Source organism: Suricata suricatta, chromosome 2, assembly GCF_006229205.1.
Source record: "Suricata suricatta isolate VVHF042 chromosome 2, meerkat_22Aug2017_6uvM2_HiC, whole genome shotgun sequence".
Lineage (NCBI taxonomy): Eukaryota > Metazoa > Chordata > Mammalia > Carnivora > Herpestidae > Suricata > Suricata suricatta.
In genome coordinates, this window is record NC_043701.1 from 122,532,864 (window position 1) to 122,550,408 (window position 17,545).

Genomic DNA, 17,545 nt, shown 5'->3' on the forward strand with positions numbered 1-17,545 from the left:
GACTCATTTCTCATACATCTTTCACTCTGACAAACTTTAGGATTTTAGGCCATTATCAAGACAATATTCTCTCTTTGGTAGCCAACTTCACTTTGTAGTATTTATTCTTTCTGACAAAGGCTTTGCATTAGCCTACAGTCTCCATGGATCACAGGTCAAGCTTTTTAAGACTTCTCCTTGGAATCCTCTAAGCTTTTGTGATAAAGATGCTTATCCTCCTCTCCTTCATGGGAACACACTACATCTCCCTTTGAAGAAATCTTATTTCTAATTTCCCATTCCTTGGTCACTTTATTTTAAACTTGCATATACTCTCAAGGGGATAAGTTTCTTGGGGTTACAAAACTAACTTTCAGCTACCTCTTTTCAAATTCCAGTACTGGTAGTCCAGGAATATGCATATGGGAGTCCTTATCAACTATTATCTTACAGTCTCACCCAAAACGGAGACAGAATGAACCTTACTTGAACCTTCTGTTATTTATATATTAAAATTAAATGTTTATAAATTTCAATCAGTATTGGTGCACTTATTATGTATAGGCATAATGCTAGGTGAAGAGTAAAACCTTTTTATGCCTTAATGACATTCTGGCTTAGTACCAGACAGACAAGTAGGTAAATAAAAAGTGTCACAAGAAATAGAAAACAAGAGAGTTTTATAAGACACAACCATATATGAAGGAATTCATGATTAATTCTATCAAAGAAGGATGAGGGATCAGAGAAATCAGGATATTCAATGAGTTAATAGGATTTTTGTCAGGCACAAAGGGAGGGAAGTCTGTGTAGACACTCAAAGAAAAATGAAATATTTATGGAACCCCAAAATTTTAGTGCTGCTTTTGGTGCATCAGGTTTATATGGGAACCTAGAAAGAAATGAGGCTAAAGAAACAGATAGAAAAGGAATCAAGAGTTTTCTAAATTTAAACTTAATCCAGCAAGTTATTGGGAATTTTTGAAGAAATTTAACCAGAATATTGGCTTATACAAATTTATAGTTTAGAATCATTACTCCAGTCCTCTGGGAAGAATGAATTGAAGGAAAGCAAGAAGAAGGGCTAGGAGGCTATTAAGAGTCAGAGGTTTGGAAACTAGTACTATGGGCTTGACTAACGCAATGACTGTGAAGATGGAAACAATAAAATATAAACTCTTGAAGAAAAAGACTTTGTTTTGTTAATTTCTGTATCCTCAGTATGTAGAACATTTATGGTATACAGTCGGCTATCAGTGAAAATTGTTGGATGAATTAGTAAATGAGTGATTTGTTGATTGATACCATGCCCTAGATGAGAGATTAGAAATCTAGATGGATTATATAGGCAGAGATGGAATGAAAGCTCATGATTTGGTTGAGGAATGGAGATTTATATTTGAGAAACCACAGAAACAAATGAAATCACCCCATGGAGAGCTCTTAAAGAAATAAAAAAGAGACTTAGCTTAAACAAATCTGTCTAGAGTCACCATTTACTGACCAAATCTTACAAGTTCTATGTAAAGAACTTTATATTCATTATCTCAATTATACCCACAGCACCAATGAAGTAGGTACATCTTACTTAAGACAAAATATAGGCCAAAATTTTTAAGAATTTTCTAAGATCTGATAACTGGTGGGTGGCAGAGTAGGAACTGAACTGATTCAATGGACTACAGACCTGTGCTCCTAACTATGAGAAATCTAGAATCTCAGATACTGTTCAGGTACCTCAACTGTTGTTCATGCACAATTTGCACTTACCAGTCAGCGTATATTTTCTTCCAGTTACTTGGGAGGAACAATTCATCTGAGCGGTTGCCAGGACAACACTCAGGTGCAAGCCAGTAGGTCTAGCATTCCTGCCAGAAATTCCCTATCCACCAAAAAAAAAAAAAAAAAAAAAGAAAGAAAGAAAGAAAGGAACCAATAAGTTTGATGGGATGGAAGAAAAACACTGTTTAAGGAATTGGCTTTGACCTAGTAGGAAACATAGTTCAGAGATTGGGGAAGATGATAGAAGAACAAATATAGATCAGTGGTTCTCAACTCTGGAAAAACATAGAATCATCTGGGGAGCTTTTTAAAAATCCCAATGTCTGCCCTAGGCCATTAAATCAGAATCTTTGGGGGCAAGATATAGACTTGAAAAAAATTCTAATATGAACTCAGTGTTGAAAACAGCTGGAAATAAGTTTAAGATGAGGAAAGAAGTATGTTTAGATATTTTACAGTAAATGGCTTTCATTTTCCTGGAGAAACTACTTTCTTAAGACACATGTTGAGACTGGGGGACTGGGCTATGGGTACAACACTTGAGGGGAATGGCTAAAGTTTAGAACAGCACAGAAAGGAAAATGGAAAGAAAATTGAGGACAAGAGAGCTGAACAATAGACCAATTGGCCTAGATGGGTTTGAAAACTCTTAACATTTGGTGGACCCAACTTTATTGTCTGATATTTTCTAGGAGCATAAAAGAGATATACCTTAGATGATCCAGGGATAGGCATGTATAAGGACAAAGAGGCAGAAAAATCAAAGGAACTAAAACAGTCATTGAGTGGATCACTTTGGTAGTCTAAATTGTAGTCTCTGTAGTCTAGATTGGAAAAAGAGTTTAGATAAGAGGGAATAAATTAAATGCTCAAATATACATTTGAGGGGAGTTATTGATATTTCTTCCCTGGGATAAAAGAAAAATCGAATAGTGATGAAAGCAAATAGTTGTCTGCATACCCATTGCCAGTTAGTTTCTCCTGGTTATAGGGTCCAAGAACCTCAGGTCCCCGAAGATAATATAATGATTTGACTTCAGAGAGTTTGTGTTTCTGTCCTTCCTGGCTTGTTTTGTACCAGATCCCACCGCCATTCTGGATACACTACCTCAGTGTGGTCTAGTGCTTTTAACCAGAGTTACTTTTTTTTAATATTTATTTTGTGAGAAAGTGCACAAGTGCAAATGGGAGAAGAATAAAGAGAGAGGAAGAGAAGAACCAAATATGAGGCTCATTCTCATGAACCATGAGATCATGACCTGAGCCGAAATCAAGAGTCAGACATTTAACCAACGCCACCCAGGTGCCCTAAGCAGAGTTATTTTTTACTGCCAGCCATGCTGGGCGAAAAAGCCCTTCCCCCCAAAATTTGGACTTGGAACCTGAGAGATTATCCAGACAACCTCTCCTCAGAAACTGAAGTTGTAAAATATAAAAATTGAGGGTGTCCAGCAGTTGTTAGAGAAAGTCCACATGTGAAGAAGGAGAATGCCATCCAGGTGAAAAGAGAACCAGAGATAAGAGATGATGAGAGAATGTCCTAGTAACATTAGGATTGAAGACTCCTGTATTTCGAGGCCCAGATGAATTCTGCTCTTTCCTGTTCCTTATTATTTTATCTTTCTACTGGTAAATTCTTTCTACTTAGGTAGTTCAAGATAGGTTATAAAATGAATCCATAATTAATATATATTAGTCCCTTATGCACACAGACTAGGAAATAAACCCAATGATCATCTAGGTTATTAACCTAATTTTACATATTATAATTAAAATAGCAATAGTTATTTACTGAACACTTGCCATGTAGTGGTATTATATTTATGTATAACTTATGATATAATAGACATCCAAGGCACATATTCTTATCTCCAATTTATAAATGAGGAATTCAAAGCCCAAAGAGATTTATTATTCATAGGTCATAAAGGCCGTTATTGGGAACTAAGATGCCTCAATAGTTTTCATGGGTTATTTTTCTTTTCTGGATTATATTAAACATTGAAATGTATGATGAGGTCTGTGTAAACCAAGTGAGTTGATTCACAAGAGAACATGAAGTTCGCCATAAAAATAGCAGTGATGTAAAACTGGAGAAGATACAAATGGTAGGTAAATTAACATTCAAAAAATTATTAGTTCTACATCAAGCTGTAATTTTACATCTATTAAATTGCAAGATAGAATAAAACATAATTCTGCACAAATACACATAGTGTTATGGGGAAGTGATACCCTCATACATTGCCTATTGCTGTAGAAAGTAGTAAAAGCCTTTTTGGAGAGCAATTTGGAAAAACACTTCAGTAGCCTTTAAGTGTTCATATCTTTTGACCCATGTAATTTTACCCCTGGAAAAATAACCTTAGGAAATAATCCAAAAACTTCACCAAGATGTTTACTAAAGCTAAATTTATAACAAAGCAGACACCTTTGAAATATGCAAAAATCAGAATCTGTTTAAGAATGAATTTGTGGATTTATTAACTCATTTAATCAGCTAATGATAAAATGCCCACTACGTACCAGACACTATACTAGACACGGGGGTGTACAATGGTAGACAAGGCAGACACACAGCCTTTCCCTGTGCAAATATATATGTTTATGTGACCAAAGAGAAAATTAGAATATAAAAAATAATTTTTATACGTTTATTTATAACTCTTTTTCCCCATCAAAGAATGGGAAGAAGCTTATAACACCATAAAATAGAATAAATAAACGTAGGACCAGAGAAAATGCACATTTTGAAAGAAAATCAAGTTCAGAAAGGAAAAAATTATATACAGGGTCCTACTTGGTTACTAAATTTAGAGCTCAAATTTGGTTCTCAGTTTCTAGGCAAGGAAAAGGAAAGTATTAGTGAGTGATTTACTTGCTTAGTGAAAATAAGACACAAGAGTTTCTCAAGAGAAAGCACTTATTCCTTGTCATCTTTTTGGTTGATATATGATATAGGCACCTTTTAGGAGTTTATAAGATTTTTAGAAATAAAATATTTTAAGCATATGAAAATGTATATAAAATAATGTAATGAGCATATGTGTATCTCAGAAGTAAAACTGTGGAGAGGCATAAAAGAGTTTAATTGTAAAGATTTAAAATCTTACAATTAAACTCTTTTATGCCTCTCCACAGTTTTATTTCTTGGTACCTTTACCCAGAATTAATCATCCTCCAGAATTTGGCGTTTCTCATTGTCAATTTAATTTATTCAATTTAAATTTAAATTTATTCCATTTTCAAGTACGATTTCAATTTACATGTATGCTTTCATTGAAATATATAGCATTATTTTCATGAAATACATAGCATTTCTACAAATTAGAGTAGTGGAACCACTAGCTCATTCACTTTCTACTGCTGAATAATATTTTATTCTATGAATATGCCACAGTTTATTCATTCTCTTATTGATAGACATTTAGGTTATTTCCTTTTATGTATGTGCTATTACAAAGCTGCAATAAACTTTCTTGTATGGTTTTTCCTTATGTGTAAAAGCTTCTATATAGAGTAAAATTGTTGGCCAGTAGGTATGTGCATGTTTGTCTATACTCAATAAAGCCACATGGCTGTCCAACTGGTTATAATCTACATGGAAGATAATTAAATGTGAAGGTATTCAGTGGTGTTACAGCTAAGGGGGCAACAATAACCACCACCTCTGTCCTATCCCTGCAAGGTTCCCACTCAAGGGACATGAGTGAGATTGAAATTTTTAAAGTACTCTCTGAGACAGCATCTGAAGACTCCTGAGGCAGAGGCCTGAATCTAAACCCAAAATTCTCTCAGACACATGTGTAGAGAGAGCTAGTCTGTAGCACATGACCTGAACCAACATGACCTGGGAATAGATGTCCAAGTCTACAGAGAGAAACTTCTCTACTCATCTAATCCCCACCTGCATGAAGCGTAAGGAAGAGTAAGAGAGAACCTATAAGATGATACCTTTTGGTAATGTGGTCTGATGGTCCTAAGATTTAAAAAAAAAAAAAAACCCAGAAAACCTGCTTCTTCCTGCAAGGAGAATGAGCAGTAGGGGTGTTGGGGAGAATATTGGAAAAATGATGAGGTAGACTCCTCATGTGACTGTGGATATTTTATTTTGTTATCACTTTGATAGTGAAACCACCAACAGTTTTTTTTTAATTTATTTATTTATTTTAATAGTGAGAGAGAGCACAAGCAGGGGAGGGGCAGAGAGAAGGGGGGAGAGAAAATCTCTGGCAAGCTCTGTGCTGTTGGCTTGGTGCCCAATACAAGCCTCAACTTCATGAACCGTGAGGTCACGACCTGAGCCGAAATCAAAAGTCAGAAACTTAACTGACTGAGCCACCCAGGTTCCCCAAGCCACCAACATTTTTAAAAATTTTCTCAAAAGACGACAGTGGCTGAAATTTTCATGTCTTCTTCCCTCATGAAATTATAAACTACTCTCAGTGATGGGAGTGAATAAAACATTCAGGCAGGCGTGAATGACACACACAAAGTTTGTGCTTCAAGAAGTTTCCTTTTCCTATAGTGAAGAGTGAAATTAATGTTCAGTATAACCTTATCAATAATCCTAGAATATCATGAATATGATTTAGTCTATTTTTTCAAACTGTAAGTGACTTGGTTAATTTCAAGATTATTAGTTTACATCCCTGTATTTTTTGATAATTATCAGCAAACTCTTCTTATCTATGAATTTATGAGTTCACCATATCTGCAATGTCATTCTGGCTACAAAAGAACTTAAAAAAAAGGTTTGCAGACAACTGTGTATAATTATAAAGGAAGAACACTTGTATAGAAAGTCCTTTCACTCTGCTTCCTGCCCATTCGAGATCACAAAAGATGACCTAAAACGCTCTCTTCTTTCTTTCTTCTTGAGATATTACAGAGAATGGACTTACAGTCATTGTCAAAAATCATTATACTAACAGGGCATTACAAAATGCATTTCCTATTTCTCGTACCTTGCGACTCCAAAACAACTCATAGACAACAAAGGATTTGAAGTTGTCCAAGGCTGTGAGGTTTATGTAAGTCCTGAACTTATAGTTTGCACTCTTTCAAGGTCATTGGCTTCGTGAGTGCCTAGCCAAGTATTGCTTATTGTTGAGAAGTCCTTGAAAGTTCCTAAGGAAAACATTCTGCCAACACCTTCCTTTTCAGAAGGGAAACATAGTTGCTTTTGTATTTATGTCTCCTACACCTGTGTTTTAAAAAGTTTGGTCTGACACTTTGTAGTCCAGTACTCCTAGTACTCCCATTTGGATTTTGCTGTAAGATCATAGGAAAAATTGCTTTGTGTAAATTCATAGCCACATACCTTCAGTCTCCACATTATAGGAGAAAATAAATCACTTTCATTTAATAACACTGAATTTCTATTCCTTCTAGCACAAATATGATCAATCTTAACAGACATCCCCCTTATAGTGCAAGCACAACCTCATAATAAACACTTAGATTACTTCATTACAGGAAAGAAATTAATAATTAGAAGATGAAATGTTAAAATAACAGCAAGGTAGTTATAAAAATCATGTGTGTATACACAATAATAAGCAACTCTGACAAAGGATGTTGGCCACCTCTACTTACCAACTAAGTAGTGGCACCAACATTTTACCACAGTCATAACACAATTTATAGTTCACCTAAACATCCAGCTATGAAATTTGGACAAATATTTTAAAATTTGACAAAATATGAGAAATGAAGATTCTTTTTTTTTTTTTTTTTACTTACCATACTACATGATTTTTAAAAATTCCAACTCATAAAAGAGAGTTTCCAAAAATAGCAAAATTTTCTTCTTTGGATGCATGATTTTAAAAAAACAAAGCAGAAAATCTATATCTGAGAACTCTAGTTCACAAAAATAATCTAATCTATCCTATTTCCATTGAGACAGATTAACAGTAGTGTTTTAGTCAAGATGTCTAAGTACATAGTAACTGGATTCCTTTGTTCTTGTTCACTTTATACAGCCTACTTAACAGATAAAACAGATAAAAGTTCATTGATGGTATGTAAATATTTGACCTTTGGAGTTGGAGTCAAGACTGAATGGACTGAATGCACAGTTTTTAAAATTTGGCAAAAAATTATTAGTAATTTTGTATTGTTTAATTTCTATTTATAATGTGACCTTATTTATTTTTGCCACTCATTTGACACAAGACCTTAATAATTCTAACTCCCCAATCTCCTTATATACACTAGAAGCTTCCTTAAATCTATTTTTCTTTCTCCCATTGTCTGCTTGCTCCTTCTTCATTTCCAGCATACATTGCAATTTTCTTTCTATTGAATTGTCTTTTGCTCAAAAACTATTCGCTTTATTGAAGACAGTTGGCCCCTTTGATGCCCTACAAATAATCATTCTAAGCAAATGACAATTTATATTACTGTAAAATAAGGTTTCCTAATTTCACTAATATGTTTCTAAGAGTGAAAAGAAGGAACAATGAAATAAAAGTCAACTTACAAATATTTAAATTTATGTGCTATGGTACCCTCAGTTTTAAGATAATTTCTAAATATTATGCAGTATCAGTTCCCCAGAGTTCTTACTATTTTGTAGTATGAAAATCAATTTTATAAAAATCTAAGACTCCTTTTTTCTTAATAATTATTATACTTTTAAGTTGATTCCATTTCCTTTAGGACATTGCCAGTATGGAATTTTTTTATCAATGGAATTATAAGCTTTATCTCAAATTAAATTTTCCTCCAAAGACTGCTTACTAAATCTCGAAATAAAAATGAAAGAGTTAACAAGATTATATTTAGCACAATGGAGTAATGGGATTTTAATTCACATATATGGTTTTCCAAAGATAATGAATTCATTTAGAAATGATTTATAGATTGACCTTCAAAATATTAGTCCAAAATAGAAGAGGATGGTTGCAATTAGTCTTTTAAATGCTATTCCCAATGAAGCATTTATTCCCAATGAAGCAGAATATTTTTGTTCAAATAATTTTGTTCAACAAAATAGGTACAAATAAGATTACAAAGTAATTTAGGGACTAAATTATGGCTTCTGGCATTTGGTCTTGACTCCAACTCCAAAGGTCAAGTTTTTACATACCATTAATTGGTTTTTATCTGTTTTATCTGTTAAGTAGGCTGCATAAAGTGAACAAGAACAAAGGAATCCAGTTACTATATACTTAAACATCTTGACTAAAACACTCCTGTTAATCTGTCTCAATGGAAATAGGATAGATTAGATTATCTTTGTGAACTAGAGTTCTCAGATACATTTTTTTGCTTTGTTTTTTAAAATCATACATCCATAGAAGAAAAATTTGCTTTTGTAGAAACCCCTTTTTATGAGTTGGAATTTTTAAAAATCATTTAGTATGGGAAGTAAAAAAAAAGTAATTCTTCATTTCCTCCACCCCAATGGGCAGAAAGACTTGGGAGAAAAGGGTACAAACAAGGTTGTTATGGTTATTTTTTAATGTTTATTTATTTATTTTGAGAGATACAGATAGAAAGAGCATGAGTGGGGAAGGGGCACAGAAAGAGGACAGAAAGAATTCCAAATAGTCATTGCACTGTTGGTGCAGAGCCTGACACAAAGCTCAATCCCAAGGACCCTGAAATGATGAAATTATGACCTGAGCCCAAATTAAGAGTTGGATGCTTAATCAACTGAGCCATCTAGGCACCGCAATTTTTAAAACAACAATATCTTTTATTTGTCTCTTACTAAATGCCTTGCACTTTATAGATATTATCTCATTAAACCCAAAGAGTAACCACTGAGGTAGGTAATATTGTCATTATCCCCACTTTGTATTTGTTGTTTGTTTGTTTATTATTTAAGTATAGCTACATTAGTTTTAGGTGTACAACATAGTAATTCAACAACTGTCATCATCCACATTTTGGCCATATGAAAACAAAATTGGAGAGATTAGATGATTTAAAGCAGCATCATATAGCTAAGCATGGAAGAGGTAGTATGTGAATGAACATTGGGTTTCTGGCTCCAGAGCTGAACACATAATCACTGTGCCACAGTTGTGTGAGGCTAAGAGGGAGACAGGTAGAGTAGCTTGTCCAGTATCATATGCCATTTCCTTCCTAATTGTCAGATTTGATTAATGCTCTCATAATGTTACTTGTTCCCAAAAATTCAAATATTTTCATTGTGAATTGTACTAGTTATCATTAATAAACTCATTTTTTGTCCCATTAATACTTTCATCTATGAATTGAACAGAGCTCGGAGTGGGGCTCAAGCTCAGAAATCATATGATCATGAACTGAGCTGAAGTCAAGGGTCAGATACCTAACTCAGCCAACCCAGTGTCCCTCTGTATCAATTTTTTTAAAAAACTTTTAAATGTTTTATTTATTTTTGAGAGAGAGAGAGAGAGAGAGAGAGAGCATGAGCAGGGGAGAGTCAGAGAGAGAGGGAGACACAGAATCTGAAGACAGGCTCCAGGCTCTGAACTAGCTGTCAGCACAGAGACTGATGGGGCTCGAACCAACGAACCGCAAGATCATGACCTGAGCTGAAGTCGGACGCTTCAGCTACTGAGCCACCCAGGTGCCCCATCTTTATCAATTCTTTAACAGCAAATCTTTGTCTGTTACTTTGTTTGGCTGTATAAAAGAAAAATTAACACATTGTTATGGCAACATTACAGGATCAGGGGAAAACGAAGGGATGCATGAATTCTTCAGGAGGTACTACCTAAAGACTTTAACAAAGGTAAGGGAATACAGTACAGCAGCAGAAATAAAGCAAGCAGGTATCATAAAGGAAGGAGATTCTTAAACACAGGTTCCCATGTCCTTTTTCAGTTTCATGAAATATATTTTGTCTTCCAAGTTCAAACCATCAAGATATATGCAAGATTCTTGGTCTCAAAAAAACCACCTATTCAGAAAGATGTCTTTTTTTCCTCTGCTGGTCACAAAAAGCCAAAATCAGACCACTGAGCAGAATCAGTAGCAAAAACCAAGAAAATATAAACCAGGTGTAAAAAATCTACCTATTTTTCAAGTTTATTTATGTATTCGAGAGAGAAGAAAGAGAAAGCATGCATGCAAGACAGGAAGGGGAAGAGAAGAGAGAGCAGGTTTTGTGCTGACAGCAGATCTCACAGACTGTGAGCCAAGCTTAAGAGTCAGATGCTTAACTGACTACACCACCGAGGTATCCCTTACTTATATTTTCTATAAACAATGCTGACAAGCTGGTACAGGTTGCCCTGATTAATGTTAGTGCCCAGGAATGTGGTTCATTTCATTTAGGTTTAGCTAAGAATCAGTATTATGGTTTCAGGCATCCCCAGAGATTAGCACAGTTGATATTAAACCAGGACTGACCCATTCTACCCCCTGAGCCTTGGTGAAGCTTTCTTAATTATAAATTATTCATTATCATTCTTTCTGCACTTTTACACCACTTATAAAAAAGGAAAAGCAGAAGGAGAAGTTTCAAAATATTAATCATTTGTACCATCCCGTGAGGGTTAGGCCTGCTTTAAGAAACATTTTAGTCTACCAAATTTTCTAACACAGAATTGAATTTTTAATTTAAATTCCAGTTAGTTAACATATAGGGAAACGTTGGTTTCAGGTGTACAATTTAATGATTCATCACTTACATATAACGACCAGTGCTCATCACAAGTGCCCTTCTTGATATTCATCACCCACTTAACCCAGTCACCACCCACCTCCCTCCATCAACCCTTAGTTTGTTCTCTCTTATGGTTTTCTTTCCTTCTTTACTCTATGGTCATCTGTTTTTCGTTTCTTAAATTCCACATATGAGTAAAACAGACTTACCCTTTTGTTGTTGTTGTTATTGTTGTTAATGGCTTCTTATTTTTGTTTGTTGTTTTACTTTTGTTTTATTTTTTTTTAATCTATATCCAGGCTAGTTAACATACAGTGTAATAATCATTTCAGTAGTAGAATATACTGATTCACCACTTACACATAACGCCCAGTGCTCATGTGAACGAGTATTCTCCTTAATGCTTCTTGCTCATTTAGCCTATCCCCCACCCAATAATTTTCCAGTAAACTTTATTTTGTTCTCTATATTTAAGAGACTCTTATGGTTTGTATTCTTTTCTGTTCCTATATTATTTTTGCTTCCCGTCCCACATGTTAATCTGCTTTGTATCTTAAATTCCACATATGAATGAAATCACATGGTATTTGTCTTCTGCTGACAAAGTGACTAACTGACTAATATCACTTAGGATAATACACTCTAGTTTCATCCATGTTGTTGCAAATGGCAAGATTTCATTCTTTTTGATCACCAAGAATGTTCCATTGTATATATATACAACTTTGGGATTTTTCCATACTTTGGTTATTTTCAGTAGTATTGCTATAAACATTGGGTGCATGTGACCCTTTGAAACAGCACTCCTGTATCCTTTGGAAAAAATATCTAGTAGTGCAATGCCAGGTTGTAGGGTAGTTTTATTTTTAATTTTTTGAGGAACCTCCATACTGTTTTCCAGAGTGGCTGCACCAGTTTGCATTCCCAACAGCGGTGTAAAAGGGTTCCTCTTTCTCTGCATTCTTGCCGCATCTGTTGTTGCCTCAGTTGTTAATTTTAGCCATTCTGACAGGTGTGAGATGGTATCTCATTGTGATTTTGTTTGTACTTCCCTGAAGATGAGTGACATTGAGCATTTTTTCATGTGTCTGTTAGCCATCTGGATGTCTTCTTCGGAAAAGTGTCAATTCATAATTCATATCTTTCGCCCATGTCTTCAATGGATTATTTGTTTTTTAGGTGTTGAGTGTGATAAATTGTTTTAGATTTGAGATACTAACCCTTTATCTGATATATTATTTGCAAATATCTTTTCCCATTCCGTCGGTTGCATTTTAGTTTTACTGATTGTTTCCTTTGCTGTGCAGAAGCTTTTTATCTTGATGAGGTCCCAATAGTTTATTTTTACTTTTGTCTCCCTTGCCTCTGAAGACATTTCAAGTAAGAAGTTGTTGCGGCTGAGGTCAAAGAGTTGTTGACTGCTTTCTCCTCAAGGATTTTGATGGCTTCCTATCTTATGTTTAAGTCTTTCATCCATTTTGAGTTTACTTTTGTGTATGGTGTGAGAAAGTGGTCCAGGTTCATTTTTCTGAATGTCACTGTGCAGTGTTCCCAACACTATTTGCTGAAGAGACTGTCTTTTTTCCACTGGATATTCTTTCCTGCTTTGTTAAAGATTAGTTGGCCATATGTTTGTGGATCCATTTCTGGGTTCTCCATTGATCTATATGTTTGTTTTTGTGCCAATATCATATTGTCTTGATTATTACAGCTTTGTAATACATCTTGAAGTCTGGAATTGTGATGCCCCCAGCTTTGGTTTTCTTTTTCAGGATTGTTTTGGCTATTCCAGGTCTTTTCTGGTTTCAAAAAAATTTGGGGATTATTTGTTCTAACTCTGTGAAGAATGCTGGTGTCATTTGATAGGGATTACATTGAATATGTAGATTGCTTTGAGTAGTATCAACATTTGAACAGTATTTGTTCTTCCTTTTTTAAAACTTTTTTAACATTTATTTGTTTTTGAGAGAAAGAGAGAGACAGTGTGACCAGGGAAGGGACAGAAGAGAGAGGGAGACACAGGAGCCAAAGCAGGCTCCAGGCTCTGAGCTGTCAGCACAGAGCCCAACGTTGGGCTCAAAGCCACGAACCGTGAGATCACGACCTGAGCCGAAGTCAGATGCTTAACCAACTGAGCCACCCAGGCTCCCTGGAATATATGTTTTTCCAATCCATAAGCATGGAATGTTATTCCATTTTTTGGCGTCTGTTTCAATTTCCTTCAAATGATTTCTATAATTTTCAGTGTTTAGATTTTTCACCTCTTTGGTTAGGTTTATTCCTAGGTATTTTATGGGTTTTTTTGGTGCAATTATAAATGGGATAAATTCCTTGATTTCTCTTTCTGCTGCTTCATTATTGGTGTATTGGAATGCAACCGATTTCTGTACATTGATTTTATATCCTGAGAATATGATGAATTGATGTATCAGTTTTAGCAGTTTTTGGGTGGGGTCTTTTGGGTTTTCCACATAGAATATCATGTCATCTGTGAAGAGGGAAAGCTTGACTTCCTCCTTGCTGATTTAGATAAATTTAATATAATTTTAAAATTTAATATAATTTATCTTTTTTGGTTTTATAAATAATAACACATCTATTATTTGTATTGTCTGACTGCTGAGGCTAAGACTTCGCACAATATGTTGAATAAGAGTGGTGAGACTGGATATGCTTGTCGTGTTCCTGACCTTAGGGAGAAAGCTCTCAGTTTTTCCCTCACTGAACATGATATTAGTGGTGAGTCTTTATGATCTTCAGGTGTAAGCCTTTTATCCCTACTTTCTTGAGGGTTTTGGTCAAAAAAAAGATGCTGTATTTTGTCAAATGCTTTTTTTCTGCATATATTGAGAGGATCATGTGGTCATTAACTTTTCTATTATTAATGTGATGTATCACACTGATTGATTTGCAGATATTGAACCAGCCCTGCATCCCAGGAATAAATCCACTTAATCAGAGTGAATAATTCTTTTTAAAAATTTTTTTACATTTATTTATTTTTGAGAGACAGAGAGAGATAGAGCATGAACAGGGGAGGGGCAGAGAGAGAAAGAGACACAATATCTGAAGCAGGCTCCTGGCTCTGAGCTAGCAATCAACACAGAGCCTGATGTGGAGCTCGAACCCACAAATCGTGAGATCATGACCTAAGCTGAAGACAGATGCTTAACCAACTGAGCCACCCAGGAGCTCCCAGAGTGAATAATTCTTTTAATGTATTGTTGGGTCCAGTTTGCTAGTACCTTGTTGAGAATTTTTGCACCCATGTTCATAAGGGAATTTGGTCTATATTTCTCCTTTTTAGTGGCATCTTTTGTCTGGTTTTGGAATCAAGGTAATGTTAGCCTCATAGAATGAGTTTGGAAGTTTTTCTTTCATTTCTATTTTTTGGAACAGTTGGAGAAGAATATGTGGTAACTTTTCTTTAAATGCTTGATAGAACTACCTGGAGCCATATGGCCTTGGACTCTTGAATACTGATTCAATTTCCTTACTGGTTATGGATCTGTTCAGATTTTCTATTTATTCTATTTCACTTTTGGTAGTCTATATGTTTGTAGGAATTAGTTCATTTTTTCCAGATTGCCTAATTTCTTGACATATAATTACTCATAATATTCCTTATTATTGTTTATACTTCTTCAGTGTTGGTTGTGATCTCTCCTCTTTCATTCTTGATTTTATTTATTTAAGTACTTTTCTTTTTACTTTTGATCAATCTGTCTAGGGTTTATCAGGTTTGTTAATTCTCTCAAAGAACCAGCTCCAGGTTTCATTGATCTGTTCTACTGTTGGTTTTTGTTTTTTGTTTTGTTTTGTTTAAAAACATCATTGATTTCTGCTCTCATTTTTATTTCCTTTCTTCTGCTGATTTAGGGTTTTATTTGCTGTTGTTTTTTCCAGCTCTTTAAGGTGTAAGGTTAGAATGTATATCTGAGACCTTTCTTCCTTCTTTTTTTTTAAACGTTTATTTACTTATTAGAATAGACAAAGAGTGTGAGTGGGAGGGGCAGAGAGAGAGAGGGAGACATAGAATCTGAAGCAGACTCCAGGCTCTGAGCTGTCAGCACAGAGCCCAATGCGGGGCTAAAATTTATGAACATGAGATCATAACATGAGCTGAAGTTGTATGCTCAACTGACTGAACCACCCAGGTGCCCCTCTTTCTTCCTTCTTTAGGAAGGCCTGGATTGCTATATACTTCCTTCTTATGACTGCCTTTGCTGCATCACATAGGATTTGGGATGTCATGGTTTCATTTTCATTGGCTTCCATATGCTTTTTAATTTCCCTCTTTAATTCTTTGGTTAACCCATTCATTTGTTAGTAGGATGTTCTTTAATCTCCGAGTATTCATGGTCTTTCCAAAATTTTTCTTGTGGCTGATTTTGAGTTCATAGCATTGTGATCTGAAAATGTGCACGATATGATCTTCATCTTTTTATACTTGTATAGGGCTGATTTGTAGCCCAGTATGTGATCTATTCTGGAGAATATCCCATGTGCATTCTAGAAGAATGTGTATTCTGCTGCTTTAGAATGAATTATTCTGAATATATCTGTTAAGTCCATCCAGTTCAGTGTGTCATTCAAAGCCATTGTTTCCTTATTGATTTTCTGCTTAGATAATCTCTCCAATTTATTCCTAATTATACACAAAGTGGTCAACTCTTTTACCTCCCTTCACTAATGAATTTGAACTTCATGAAAGTTATCTGTAGTTTAGTTCAAAGCAATAACTGATACTAACAAAATCTAATTCTTTCACTGGTCAATCATATTTTAACAGAAGAATATCTTGAAGGAGTTTTAATTTATTCTCTCAGTTTGCTTGATCATCATAGCATATTAGCATAAGTTCAAATCAGACTTTTTGATATTAATAAAGTGGCATAAGTTTTACTTTGGTTTAGAGTCACCACATATGAGAACTGCACTATTTTATACTCCCACCAAAGGTCTTGTTTTTGTCACAGATCCTGTTTTTATTCTCATGCTCCACATTCCTGGGACTCGGTTAGCCCAGCTATGCTTCTTTTTTATACTAAGCTCAGGCAGAGCCTTGCAAACCACTGTCCAGACAGAGCCAATGGTGGTTTAGACTTGACTTCGACTATCTCATGGGAGACAATGTTCATGTTTTAGGGATTTTGAAAGCTAGTTTTTAAACCTAACAATTATTAAAAGTTAAATTATACAAACTTACAACTAAAAAATTACATTAAAAGTAAGGATAATAAATACTAAAAAGTCATCACTGCCTAGTCATAAAAAAAATTTTTAATGTTTTATTCATTTTTGATAGAGAGAGAGAGAGAGAGAGAGAGAGAGAAAGAGCATGAGCAGGGGAGGGGCAGAGAAAGAGGGGGACATAGGATTCGAAGGAGGCTTCAAGCTCTGAGCTGTCAGCACAGAGCCTGAGACAGAGCTGGAACCCACGAACTGTGAGATCATGACCTGAGCCGAAGTTGGACACTCAACCACCTGATCCACCCAGGCGCCGCACTGCCTAGTCATTTTATTGCATTTTACTGTGTATTGATCTACACAATTGAGGTCATTAATGCCTCTTTTTTTTCTGAATAGTGAAGATACTGCATAATAGTGTGTTAGCAGACATATATTATCAACATCTGGTTCAGTGAGGTTTCATAGGGAGCTTGAAATCAGCCATTATAGGAATATTTACACTATAAAAATTGATAAACACTACAAGTTGGGACTTGACTTATACTTGTGTTGATTGACTTATAAAGTGGTAAAGACAATGTTAAAATGCAGATTTAACTGAAAAGTGTGGATGTCTATATTCATTAGGTTGTCAATAGCATAATATTTGAAAAATTATCATCTGTTGCAGTCAAGTAGTCACTCACCTCTCTGTCAAATGAGTTGTTTCCCTTTTGCATACTCAATATTTATGTTGGAACTATACTCAATTATCATTTTCATCATCCTTTTTAAAGTTTTATCATCACAATTTGATTTTGTGACAGTATTGTTGGCAAAAGAATTATAAAGCTGATAGCAGATTTTGAAAGAGCAAGTCATACTGGAGTTATAGGTGCATGGAATTTGTAATAAAGTGTATTGAATTATTAGATTATTTGTACATAATATGACACACTTTTCATATAATATGATTTATAATAAGGTTATGTTTGTACATTA